Source organism: Carassius auratus, chromosome 42 (genome assembly GCF_003368295.1).
Source record: "Carassius auratus strain Wakin chromosome 42, ASM336829v1, whole genome shotgun sequence".
Classification (NCBI taxonomy): Eukaryota; Metazoa; Chordata; class Actinopteri; order Cypriniformes; family Cyprinidae; genus Carassius; species Carassius auratus.
Genome location: NC_039284.1, coordinates 7,431,393 through 7,445,890, shown reverse-complemented (window position 1 = coordinate 7,445,890; position 14,498 = coordinate 7,431,393). Strand labels below are relative to the sequence as shown.

The following is a 14,498-nucleotide window of genomic DNA, read 5'->3' as shown; positions in this document are numbered from 1 at the left end:
GGAATTTGGCAAGCGCAAAGACAGAACATGTCTCCGAGATGAAACAGAGCTGCTCGTGTGCGAGCAAATAGATAGCCTAATTCTGATACATTCGATGAAAATCCATTATGGCATGTAGGCATTTATATATATATTGCTAATTAAACGACGTTGCGCTGGACGGGAGAATGCGAATGGCGCCGGACTGAAACTAGCTAACACACTTGCGCTGCGCCTTGCGTAGCATTGTGCCGGGTGTGTTATAGGGCCTTTAGACTGTATTTATCTGATGTCAGTGCACTGACTTGGAAGCATCAATGGAAGCATTCAGCCTGAAGACTAACTAGTGTTAAGACTTGCGACTTCACCGAGCAATGAAACAGGCATTGAACTTAAGTACTATTTTTATCTTCCCTTTAAACTACTTCCATTTCTGTCCTCTCTTTTCCACCTCTATCATGTGTTTCCAAAACATTCCTGTTGTCTCTAGACAGTGCTCTAATGTCACACGCAGACAACAATGCAATCTTGCTAACCTGCATCCTATACCTACATCCTCTACTGCACCTATTTCTTTTTCTGTGGGTCTCTGGGATTGTCAGTCAGCTGTCAACAAAGCAGACTCATTTCTTGCTCCTTTTTCTTTAAACTCCACACTCAGCATCTTAGACTTGAATGAGACCTGGATTTGTGCGGAAGACTCAGCAACCCCAGTTGCTTTCTCTAACAATTGCTCTTTCTCCCACAACCCCGTCAGGTTGGCTGGGGTGGGGGCACAGTCTGCTCATTTCTAACAATTGGAAATACTCAACCCACTCTCCCCTATGCAATTATAACTCATTTGAATCTCATGTGATCACTGTAACAGCTCCTATAAAACTCCAGGTTGTGGTATTTTACTGTCCTTCTGGGCAAATTCTATCCATCTTCCTAGAAGAACTGGACTGGCTGTTTTCCTCATTCCCGGAGGAAGGCAGTCCACTTTTAGTCTTTGGCGACTTCAACATCTGGACAAGCCTTATGCTACAGACTTCCATTCACTCATTTGATCTCAAATGACTTGCCACTACAATCACGCTCAAATCAGGCAACCAACTTGACTTAATTTGCACACGTAATTGTATTGCAATTGTCTTCCTCCATCCTCCTCTCTTCCCTCACCAACCCATTTCTCATCTCTGGATGTGAATGCAGCAACTGACACTTTATGCTCTACTTTAACCTCTCTTGTCTAGACAACATTTGTCCTCTCTCCTCCAGGCCAGCGAGGGCTGCCCCTTCTAAACCCTGGTTATCCGATGTTCTTTGTGAGCATCGGACCAAACTCAGGGCAGCATAGAAAAAATTGTGCAAATCAAAAGATTTGTCAGACCTGAAGATGTATCAGTCTTTAGTTTCATCTTTCTCTGCTGAAGTCCATACTGCAAAGTCTTCATACTTCCACAACAAGATCAACAGTGCCCCAGGCACACGTAATCTCTTCAAAACATTACATTTTCTCCACTCTCCCCCTATAACTTTTTTGTATCTTAAATGTACTTAATTATTGAAAGTAAAAGTAAATGCAAAATTGAAAAGAAGCTAAATAATAATAATAATAATAATAAAGAAATAAAATTATCTTTAAAAAATCCTTATATGGATGCATTTAACCTGTTAGCCAGCACCCCCCATTATGGGACTCACATCTGAAAGTGCTCTACCTAACTTATAATTGTATTAGTTTCCTACTGCAGATACATATGTATGAATAAGCGTACTGTTTTGCTTTTAACATAAAACGTTGAATACTGATATTTGAAATAATTTAAAACATGAAAAGAAAAGTTGAAATGTGAAACTAAATCAGCCAGTAGGTGACAGCAAGTGAATGTAAATGAGTGAGTCACTCATTCATCCGAATCATTCGCATGGGTGATTCATTCAGAAACAAAGCATTTGACTGTGTTAATGAGTGAATCACTTAATCATTTATTAAACCGATTCGTTCAAAAAGATGATTCACCAAATAAATGAACACCGTCCATTGCTAAGAGATGCAAAACTATTTCCATTATCGAAACTGAGCAAAAACAGGCGATATTATGTGTAAAAGTCATTTATTGCTTTATTGAACTTGTATAAAATTTATATTTAGTGTGTTCATGCATCTGCAGAAAAACTGTCCTATTTATGTGATATGGATTAAGTTAACTATGCCTACATTCAATTATATAAATAAAAAAGCATACAAAAGCATTTTTGCTGTACAATTTAGAATGCCTGTAATTTTCTGTTTTAATAGAGTAATAAATAAATGTGTGTGCACTCTGTGTATAATTTAGTGATATAGCCTACTCGATAAAGTCTGATTGCACATGATTACAACAATTTACCATTCAGGAACAACAGGCATACACTTTTTTTTTTTTTCTTTTTTTTTTTTTTTTTTTTTTTTCATTACCACAACAATTTAAAAGAACTAAAAAATAAAACATCCATGTTTTTAAGTGTTTCATTATAGTAAAATAGGTTATAAAAACAATGCCCATTTAACTTGATACTGAAATGAACACAGTTTAGAAATAAGTTGTAAACTATTGTAATTTGTAATAGATTAATATCCAGATATTATAAAAAAGTTTGAAATACAAAATAAATAAATAAATAAATAAAACAAGGTTTTTGTCAATGGCATTATAAAAATGAATGATCAATAATAATCTTGTGATTAAACATGTTTATATATATATATATATATATATATATATATATATATATATATATATATATATATATATATATATATATATATAATTTATTTATTTTATTTTTTTTTATTTATTTATTTTTTTTTATTGAACCCTCATTAAAACAATCAGTGACCAAAAAACGGAGTAAAAATACAGAACCACAATTTCAATATCTGATACACCCCTCCACAAACACAAAGCAGCAAAGAGGAAATCCTCCTGTATGGCATTAATGGGTCATGCATGTGATATTTTGGGTGCAAAATGACTGAAAGAGGATGCAGCACACATCTAGCCAGTATGTGACCGGGAATGTTTTGATGAAGAGCATTCAGGGTGAGGCACAATGAAACCCTTTGAACTAAAATAGCTTAAGTCTTCAAAGAAGTTGTTTCCCGGCAGTCACCTTATGGTGTAGTATCTGATCTCAAAGACGATGCTTGATTGCTGTGTGTCTTTAAGAGATATCAAAGTACAGACTTTATAGAAGGTATACATTTATGTCTATTCTCCATATTAATATTAATGTGCTGAGAGAGGGGGCAACAAGAGGAATTACTGAGAATGTCAACTTCAGGTTAATGGAGAAGCACTGTCCAGCTGGCAACCTAAGATGCATGGAAATTATGAAAGTATGCAGAACAGCAACCAGTATGGGGTTCTGAGTTGAATACAGCCCTGGACCTGCATAACACGCTTCCATCCTCCATTAGCAACTATGCTGACATCAGTAAGCTGTGACGTCCAAACCAACGGAACGGACAGGACAGGATGGATGGATGAATGAATACCTTATTTATTCATTATAATAAAATCATGGTTTCTGAGAAACTATTTGGTTTAAATAGTATTTTCAGTTGACACCAGACTGCTTATGTGCAGAAGACATAGTGACTTGACTGCAAATTATTGTATGTAAGCATATACTGTATGTATGTATTTCTTTATGTATTGTTGTCCTGGAGGCAATGTAGAGAATCTCAATAAACATTCGCCACAGGAATCTACAACATACATACAAAGATTGAAGGCTGTTTATATGTACACATAGTGATGACTGTTATCTCCAGCAGAAAGCTCAGCCTGTTCCTCACTGCTGTTGCAGTCTGATTTAATGAGTGTAGGGTGTGTTGGGGCATACATGCCTCCCACTATGTTTGGAATTACACTGAACATCGTTTCATTCGTTGAGTGATGTCTGATGCATTATTCATTTGCCAATAATGGAAACACATAGCCTTGAATTATAAGTCTCAAACTCCAAACACTTTCCATTTAATAATGATAATGGTGTTTTTTGAGATTGGGACTGTAACTGTAAACAGCAATGACGGTCTCCTGATATTAAAACACTCTCAAGTGCAGAAAGATAGAGATGAAATTTGAAATTGAAGAGTGAGGTTTGTACAGATATACTACTGTTGCTCATTTATTGTTTTACACAGTGTTAATACTGCAATACATACTTACGTGAATATGCCATTGTTTAGAATGTGTTTAATCTTTTCAGGAAGGTCAGAGAGCAAACTGGTTAAAGGTTGATATTATTAAAGGCCAGCTCATTTGGTTTTGCTGTGGCTTATGTCACCTTTAGTTCCTTTTGGTTTTCAAAAGAAAAAAGATAAATAAACAATACCTGCAAAGACTAAAGTTTAATGACCTTCTGTGTAACTAAATGTATAAAACTATATAAGGGTCAGGGTAAAGAGATTATGAAGTCTGGGATATAAAGGTTTTTATATTATTTTTATTTATTTTTTCAATCGTGTACTATTTTAAAGTGTTTTAAGTCATAACATGACTGAGTCTTAATAATCAGCCCCTGTAATCATCATTTGTGTGAAAAGGAATAAAAGTTGTTGGTGTTTTAGTTCCACATAATTAATCTGAGCAGTTTTGCAAAAATGTTAGTAGATGTGCTTTTTACATTCGGTATAGTGTTTTTTTTTTTTTTTTTTTTTTTTAAACACATTAAATTATACTATATGCATGTTATCATAGGCCAAGTACTGCCTTTCTATGTATCAATGACTTTGGTGAGAGTTTACTAATGGTCATAGAGACGGATTTGTAACCCAAAGGTTGTGGGTTTGAGTCTCGTACTGGCAGAGATTGTAGGTAGGGGAGTGAATGTACAGTGCTCTCTCCCACCATCAACACCACGACTGAGGTGCTCTTGAGCAAGGCACTGGACCAACCTATCCTCCAACCAATATGCTTGTATAGGTCGTTTGTCCAAATCCCTGAAATATGACCCATCAGAGCGCCCCTATCGGCAAAAGGTCGTTTTCATATTAATGTTTTGTACTCTTTTATTTGCACTCTGGTTTGCGTTTCGTGTAGCTCAAATAGTAGATTTTTGTGTTTTACCTTGATATGTAATCATGCTATTGTGGGTTCGATCCCAGGAATGGACGTGCACGAAAATGTATATGCTCAGTTATTCATAATTTAGCATGATTTCTGTGAGGGTTAGGTTTAGGGGTGCGGTTAGGTGTGGTCATTCGAACGAATAAGCCACCTAGTAAAATATGTAGGAAATATTGTGAGATCGGTGTAAAACGTCCACACATTGCATTTAAATAAATGTGCGTTTTGATTGGTAATGACGTTATATGTCAATTTATGACTTCAGACGCAACGCGATACTGTCATTATTTTAATAAGCAAATAAGCAAGTTCCAAACAAATTACATTAATTACTTATCCAATCTGTAATATATCTGCCAAATTATGCAATACATTTTGCATTGTAAGCTTAACAATTTAATATATTTTGCTTTTAGAATCCTTATAATGCCACATTGGCCTTGAATGCATTTAAACATATTCAAAAATTACCAACCCCAAAGGACAAAATCGTTCAATGTAAGCATTCCAAATCTGCAGTTAGATGCATGTGAAATTTTAGTAGTGCGGGTATTCGCCTTGTTTGTTTGATGACTAGCTAATAGAGGATACATCCTTAAGGGACACCTGGCCTCCAACCAAACTGGCACAATTACAACCACAGCACTTCTGAGGGTGATAACACAGTGGAAAACCTGTTTCCATCGCCTTTGGCCTGGCTAGAGCTAAAAAAAAAAAAAGTGCTAAGTAGTTTTCAAGTGTCCTAGTGGTTGCTATAACAAGGTAAACATTCTAGTGTTTACAGTAGCTATGATTGTTGAGGTAACAAATTTGGAAGAATATTACCTGCAGAAATGTCACCTCAAGTGCAGGGGTGTTTGTCATTTCAAAGGTAAACACTGACCATTAACCAAGTATCTTCCTTTTCATGAATTATATCTTTAGCATACATTTGTTGTATTTGGCCAGGGTGTCTGTTTAATATTTTGTTGAGGGATGAATTTAACACAAAATCACCAAAGGGATGCAAAACTTCTGATTTGTTAAACCTTAGAGAACATGGAACTGTATTTACCAGAAGCAAGTTTAGAGGTATACAGTATATTGTTATGACGTTATTATACAAGTCTCAAGATAGAATGGCTGAATATCTTACAAGCATAAGACAATAAAGTATGAATATCTGACATCTGATTTTAAATGGAATACAGCAAAGGTCCTGGGCCAAATTTTCCCACCCAACATTCTGCTAGTCATCCCGGTTTATTTTCACCTTACAGTTAAGACATGTATATAGTTCAAAAATGTATTTGGCTAAAACACTGAATTATGAGTCATATTTTGTTTAACAAAATCATTTCGAGTGGATGGTGTGCTGCACTGATAGGTGATGAGAAGTGGAAGATCCAACAGTGAACCATTTCTTGTTATGACTGTGACCTCCTACTACACCATAGCTGGCAAGAAACTAAAGAACATCTTGAATTTGCAGATGCAATGACTTCTGTGGGCTGAGATAAAGGCCACCAGTGTGCAAATGTCTTTTCAGACATTTAGACAACACATAGGCATGCAAACGCTCCTCTGATATTCTTTTGTAGATGTTGGAGCCAGCAGTTTGACACCAGGGAACCTAATCGAAATGAAAGGAACAGTGCTCTGAGGCAGCAGACTCAACTGCCTACCACCCTTGTTTCTAATTATACCCCCTTTTTAGATCAGGCAAAGGCCTTGACATAAAAATGAGAACATTCTGCCACATAATGTTTAACGCAACCAGTCTATTTCCTCCACCTTTGGCTCACTCATTTTTATGTATCTTTTTTTTTTTTTTTTTTACCGAATGATTCATCAACCCACTTTTTCTCTTATGTTTGCGTGACAAGGAGATTTGATTTTGTTTTAATTTGTTTGCTCATACCATCTTTTTGAGCAGCTGTTCTGCTTGAATTCCATGATTTAAGCTGTTGCTAAGTTTGATTGTGATCCGTTTCTTTACTGTAGCTCGCTTTCTCATTTGCACTTTCTCTGCTTATTCAGATGAGCATGCTTTCAGATTTTATCCTGACTGCTATCCACACCAGGAAGAGCACTAATATCCAAGATGAACGTGTTTGAAATGGCAAAACTAACAGCCTGGGGTTAGATAACCTTCGACCTATACTGACGGACAGGAACAACAACATGCATGGCCTCAGCGGAGCATTTTATATGAAACATTCCAGTGGGGTGTGTTGATCCATTGTAACAAGCATAAATACAATTCACAGTGGTCATCTAACATGGTACGGAAACAACAATTATAGTAAGACAAATTGGATCATTGTGGCTTAGTGAGGAGTGCCTTTGCGTCATAGCAAGAAGGCCCATGGCTCAAGTCCCGGTTGAGCCAGGAGGCCTTTCTTTGTGGCGTTTGCTCTCTCTGTGTTGGTGTAGGTTTATATGTGCTCTAGTTTCCCCCTACTTCCCCCATCCAGGATGTTTCTCTGCCTGTGGCACAAGATGCTGGTATAGTCTTCATCCCATTTGGATGAGTGGATGGATGAAAATTAGAATATTAATACATAATTAATCAGGGTCATCCAATCTATCAACCCAATTTTGACCCACATTTAATGTGGGAGAAACAGACTGATTTTGTTGTAAGTGATTAATATGCTTCATGCCACTCTGAATACACTGGTAACATTTAGAGTTAGTGTTCATGAACAGTGTGAATATGACTTATTCATGTTTACTACCATTTACTTCACCCAAAACAAAATGTGCTGTTCAAAATCAGTTTTTATTTGCCTCAAATGAAATATGCAGTCCTCAGACTAATACAATACATATTCAGTAGGACCAGAGATGATCAACTAATTGCAATGATGGCAGCGGTCATAATATACAAGTGTGGTAAGATTGCAGCCTCTGGTAGAGGTTTTTCTTTTCTTTTTTCTTTCTTTTTTCTTTTTTTTCTTTTGTGTGGCCTCAAAATAGGCAGCTGTTACAACCTTCCTTTATACACAGACATGTTTCTGTAGGGTACACAACTAAAATGTATTTATTGATGTGTTTCCGAATATTAGTAAAGCATTTGACATCTAAAAATTAAGTCTTTTTTAGGCTTCATCTGTTCAGCCCTGTTTTTAAACCTTTATCATTCATCTGTGGCAGCAAAACATGCAGACATCTTTTGTTTGTTTGTTTAGAGAGGATGCAATAAAATTGAAGTGTAAATAGAAAAGCAATTTAGTGCATTATAATATTTTCTTATTTGGTGTTATAGCTTTTATGAGTATGATGATTTATAACACACAACGAACACAATGCATCCACTTAATTTACAATGGATTATATTTCCCATCATTATATTGTATCAGAAGTGCCATGTATTGCCATTGTTAACTTGTTACTTCGCTTAAAGCAGACAAAGACTGTTATAAATGACAACAACAACAATAGTATTAACAAAAAATAAAAGCATTTTTTTTAAACAGCCATAAGCTCAAATATTTGAACCGATGAATGTGTAAAATGGCAATTTTGCTTTTAACCATATTTAATGTAATATCAGAACTGTACTGTGCAGATCATAAATTAATAATGTCAAGATATGAGACTCATAATCCATTATAAATTAAGTGGATTTGAAATGCTGTGCATTGCATGTTATAAATAATCACTCATAAAAGTTATAACCACAAATAAGTTAGTTTTATAATGCATTATAATCGTTGCTATGATTATTTATGAGATGAAACAACATATTTTGTTTTTTATTTATTTATTTATTTATTATAATGCATTATGCATTCATTACAATGCCTTAATAAATCCCTTATAATGTGTTATAAATACAAGCTTCGTAGAAAGTGTTACCGGAGTGCTTTTCTCATTTCAAATGGGCATAATGTAGTTTATTGTATTCATCCATCTATTCTCCAATACGCTTGTAACATCATGGGGATGCTGGAGTCTATCCAGTATCTTTGGCCGAAGGCAAGGAAACACTCTGGATGGATGGCAAATCCATCACAGTGTTAACATACACAGAGACAAACACACATTCATACTCTCATTCATAACACTTAAATGCAATTTAGTGGTTTGGAAAGCAGTGTACATATCAGGAACTTCAATGTTTAATGATACATCTAAGGTACTATGACATAATAGTATCTCAGATTCATCTTTAAACAGTTAAGTTAAGGTGGCTCTGTGTATACGTACATATACCAGTTTTAGCTGTACTAAAATAATAAACTTGTACTGAAGTGACTGTAACAAACTGTTGGTTATGCATAAATGAAATACCACATCAGATGTCACCTTTTTTAAAATTACTGATTTGGAACATTATACACCTACAACACTTCTTTCATTCACTTCAATACTCTAATAAGCTTTGTGTGCTTTTTATATTATTTTTTAATAATTTATTTATGTTTGCTGTCTGACAACATAATCCAGTGTGTTATATGTTATTTCCTGTGATTTTGATTCAGGTAAACACATTTATGACACCTCTGTGTCAAGTTAAACATGTATGGTATTCATGATACGCCTTTGTAAAAATGGCTTTGGACTTAGTTACTGGAATACCACATAGATTGTCCTTGTACTGTGTCTGTGGAGCTTTATATATTCTGCAGTTTTGTCATATCTGTGTGTATATCCTTGTCAGTGTGATTCAAAGATCCTTTAAAAATATGAAAATTATGCCATTATACTGTATTAGCATTTACAGTCACTTACTGTACATTCTTGTCTCAGAAATTTTACAGATAAAAATGTGAGAAATATTGTTCTTTCTTTCTTTCTTTCTTTCTTTCTTTCTTTCTTTCTTTCTTTCTTTCTTTCTTTCTTTCTTTCTTCCCAGCATTGATTGTCAGTTGCAAGTCAGCATAACCTATTAACCAAATATAATTCATCATGGGGAAGTCGTGGCTTAGTGGTTAGAGAGATTTACTCCTAACCCTGAGGATGTGGGTTCGAGCCTTGGGCTGGCAATACCATGACTGAGGTGCCCTTGAGCAAGGCACTGAAACCCCAACTGCTCCGCGGGCGCCGCAGCATAAATGGCTGCCCACTGCTCTGGGTGTGTGCTCACAGTGTGTGTGTGTGTGTGTTCACTACTGTGGATGGGTTAAATGCAGAGCACAAATTCTGAGTATGGTCACCATACTTGGCTGTATGCCATGTCACTTTCATTCAGTTAATTTCTTTTTTTTTTACTGTGGTAATAATAATTTAATGTGATGTCATTTCGGATATGATTCAGCTATTGCAGTTTTTACTTATTTTCAAGGAAAAAACATTTTAGAATTAAAAAGACTAAAAAATATATATATATAATCTTATCTTTTGATTTGGCATTCTTTTCAAGCTCTAAGAGAAAACACACACACACAATAAATAAATACAGTTATGCACACTTTCAAGGTAATCTTTTCAAGTTTAAAATCAAAGAAAGCATTCTAAGAAAAAAATATGAAGACTAATGACTGTAAGCACACTGTTCCAGTTCATGAATTCCCAGATAAGAGACTTATTTTGCCTTGGCGTTTTATTTTTTATTTTATTTTTTATCTAGAGAATTCTTGTTATTACACTATGATTTTACACAAAACAGAGAGGAAAATTTATGCTATCCAAATGAGAGATTGGCTTTTATTACTATGTGATAGTACACATTTGGTTTAATGTATTATTATTTCAAGTTAAAATTAAACTAATGAAGAACATCTTGGAAGAGGCTTTCAACTCAAAAGATGAAACTAAACCTGGAATACCGAATAGCTAGAATGAAATTTATCATCCTTAATCTGCATAATCTGATCGGTTACATTATCATTCATATTTAATTATGTATGAGAAGAAAAAACATTAAAAATATATTTTTCATAATTTAAGGATTATGAATTGCATCTTTTCACAGAGAGGATTAAAAAAAAATGAATTAATGTCAATTATAGCTTGCAATTTTATTGATAGAAATGACAAAGCAATCTTACAATCTTAATCATCTTCGTTGGTAAGCATATTTGAATTCAAGAAGTGTTGAGTTGTTTATTTTTTAACCAGCATTACATTTATTTTACTGTTGTTCTATATTTTGCCAAATTGTAAGCCAATATTTAGAAAAGACAATAGAAATAGAAAAAAAAAATAATAATAATTTTACATACAATATAACAAATGTATTTATTTATTTGTTTGTTTGTTTTAATTGCTATTAGTTTCAGGGAATTGCATCATCAATTTATCCACACATTTACAATAAGGTGTAATACAATCTGTGTTACTAAAAAAAAATATATGAATACGAATAGTTAACTTACTAAAACATGCTAATACAAACACAACGTGCAAAACTCACATGAAGCAAAGGATAGAAACGGCAAAACCAATGACACTCAAGGGAGTTTGGTACTGAAAAGAACTGTATGTAGAAAAACACACTCTCTCTCTCACACACACACACACACACACACACACACATCACTCTTAGCACACTAACTGAGCAGTATCTTACGCTAATTTCTTGGAGTTTGCAGTGGAACTGTTGTCATTTGTGTGGCAGGCGAGTGCACTTAATCCTGTCTCAAGAGGGAGAGCAGTGCCAGATGGCTGAGTACAGCAGCAGAGACAGTGGTCAGGTGGTGGACAGATATTCACCCTCTGAGTACACTGACATACTGGCTGACTGTCAGCAAACAGCATGTGGCATGTAGGCAGTTTACTGGCAGGTCACCAGCTAATGGTTTACCTGAAGTGCTAAACATTTGTACAGTCTGGAAACAGCCACTCTCCTGAGGGGCTTTGGCTAAGCTGACGGCTGACAATCAGCCATCATTGCGGTGTGCTTTACAGTAATATTTTAACATGTCAGAGACAACTGAAAAAGTACTTGGCAAGGTACTTTACATTTTACTACAATGTTAATAATATTACATGATCAAAATGGTTGGTAAGTGTTGCAAAAAACTGCCACCACAACATTAATTGTGGCTATTGTGCTAAGAGTATTTTTAGTATGTTGTTAAGCAGTCATTAGAGTGTTCTTGTTAGCTGCAGAATAACATGAACAAAACAGAAAATAATCAAAATTAGCACAAAAAAAAAAAAAAAAAAAAATTACATCAGACATTTTTAAACTGTTAGATTTTTCTGTGGTTTTGGCATTTTGATGGAAAAAATGACCAAAATCTAAGTGTTTCAATCGGGTTAAACATCCATTATTTTTATATGACAAGTTTACATGTTTTTATTATTTTATATGGTGTTGGGTTATGAAATAAATTTGGTGCGTAATAGTGCATGTAAACCTCTATCCAACAAGTCACAGAATCTGAGATGTCTGTACCAGTATAATAAAGGTTTGTAACTGTAACCTTATGTATCTCTTTATGTATGGATAATCATAATTTGATAATTTTAATAATTAATTTATTTCCAGCTAAAATGATGGTTAAAAGGCAGCAAAACAACACAGTGTGTTCATACAAATTATGATTACGGCAGAAGGCTATTGATTTTGCGTGGATCCTTGCACAATACTGTGCAATGACCTCAAAATGGTTTTAGCATAGCACTTGTTTTTCCCCCAACGATTCGATTTTTACGTTTACAACACATCACATCACAACCAGCTCCATATGTATTTATTTTCTTATGTTGTAAACTTTCTTGGTAGCTCACCATATCATGCACTTGCAATGCAGGTCACTCAGGAGCAAGTCACATTAAAAGAGCCAAAAGTATGGTTGCTTCATCAATTAGGTCTAAGCTAGGATTTACTGTAGGTATCCTATTTTATTTATTTATTTATTTATTTATTATTTTGTATATTTCAGCGTCACTCACTGGTCAATTTATTTAAAAACTGCTGCTGCTCATTGATAAAGGTAATAAGATGTTGCCAGATTCGCATTCATCCATTTTGGTTACAACTGATCCTGCTTTAAGCACCATTACATGCCCTGGACACTTTACTTTGAAAGTGTTGTGAAACAAGCAAGTAATGTAATATCATTTTGCCCAAATGAAGCTACAAGCCTGCATTTCAATAAGCCAGGGTTGTTTTTAAATGTCCTCTCTGACACTGCAGAATGTATATTAATGGCATTTTTATTTTAGAAGCTAGCCAACTAATTTCATGCGCAATAGGAGACAAACCTGTAAACATTAAAGCTTCAGAAATGTTGTGTTTGGTAATGCTTGATAAAGGTCATGAAATGGCTTTCCCAGCCCACACAATTAACCCGCTTTCTCTGTGAGGCAGCGATCTGTCGGGAGGCAATTAAAGCCCACTGCTTCCTGTTGCGAGTCATCTTCATACCACAAGAACCTAGTTGCAATAACCACTGCAACTGTAAAATGTTTTATTAACCCTTCGCTGGAGTTTCCAGGAAAGCAATACGTAATAAAATCAAAATAAGTATCTGGAATTTGCAAGGTATTACTGTTGAACAACAAATACTATAATCTGAACCATACTGTGGTGTATTAAATGGGAATGTATGTTTCAATTTTGGTTTTAAAGAACTTATCTGTGGCCAGCCATATCGAAATATGAAATGTGGAATGTGGATTTTATAAGAAAAATACCACATTCAAAAGGGTGTGCAAAAATTACAAAATCGCAAGCAATGTGGTTTGTCTCCAAATTGCATCATGTTTTGGCCAAAAGAAGGAGCTACTCATCAAGGGTGAAGGGACAAAATCCAAATCTCTTTCAGTTGACCCCCAAACTATCAAAAAGTGGACTCAGGATTTGTAGACAGAGTAAACTTGAAAATATTTAATTTATGCAATGCCCAGTAATATGGTTTAGAATAATTAATAAAATGAGTGTACATAGGACACATTTTTTCAATGGATGCAAATATCAAAACTGCACCACATGAACTGAACCGAACTCAAAGCAATGCCAGATGGAGTTATAATCAAGCAAGCACCTATAAATGCTTTGAGTCTGCAATAAGCACTATATCATGCTGGCAGAACAGACTGCTGCCTCTTCATTCGCAAGCAGTAAATATTATGTTAAAGAATTACTGAATACAACTGTTAATTAGCCTTTTGTGGTTTAATAATTGCATTATTCAATATCTCGATTTATATGTTGTTAAAGGATTAGTTCACTTCCAGAATAAAAATGTTCTGATAATTTACTTACCCCCATGTCATCCAGTATGTTCATGTCTTTTTTTAGTCACAAAGAAATGTAAGTTTTTTTTAGGAAAACATTCCATGATTTTTCTCCATATACTGGACCTCAGTGGTGGCCAATTGGCTGAAGTTCCAAATTGCAGTTTCAATGCAGCCTTGAAGGGCTCTACACGATCCTAGCCAAGGAATAGGGGTCTTATCTAGCAAAACAATGCGTTATTTTCTTAAAAACATAAACGTGTATATACTTTTTTAAACACAAATGCTCGTCTTGCACTA

At 34.9% G+C, this 14,498-nt stretch overlaps 1 protein-coding gene across 1 annotated transcript in view; it reads right to left on the bottom strand.

The window, feature by feature from the left end:
- LOC113060533 (leucine-rich repeat and fibronectin type-III domain-containing protein 2-like) overlaps positions 1-14,498 on the bottom strand; it is a 102,595-nt gene that overhangs the window by 50,226 nt on the left and 37,871 nt on the right. The window lies entirely within an intron of this gene.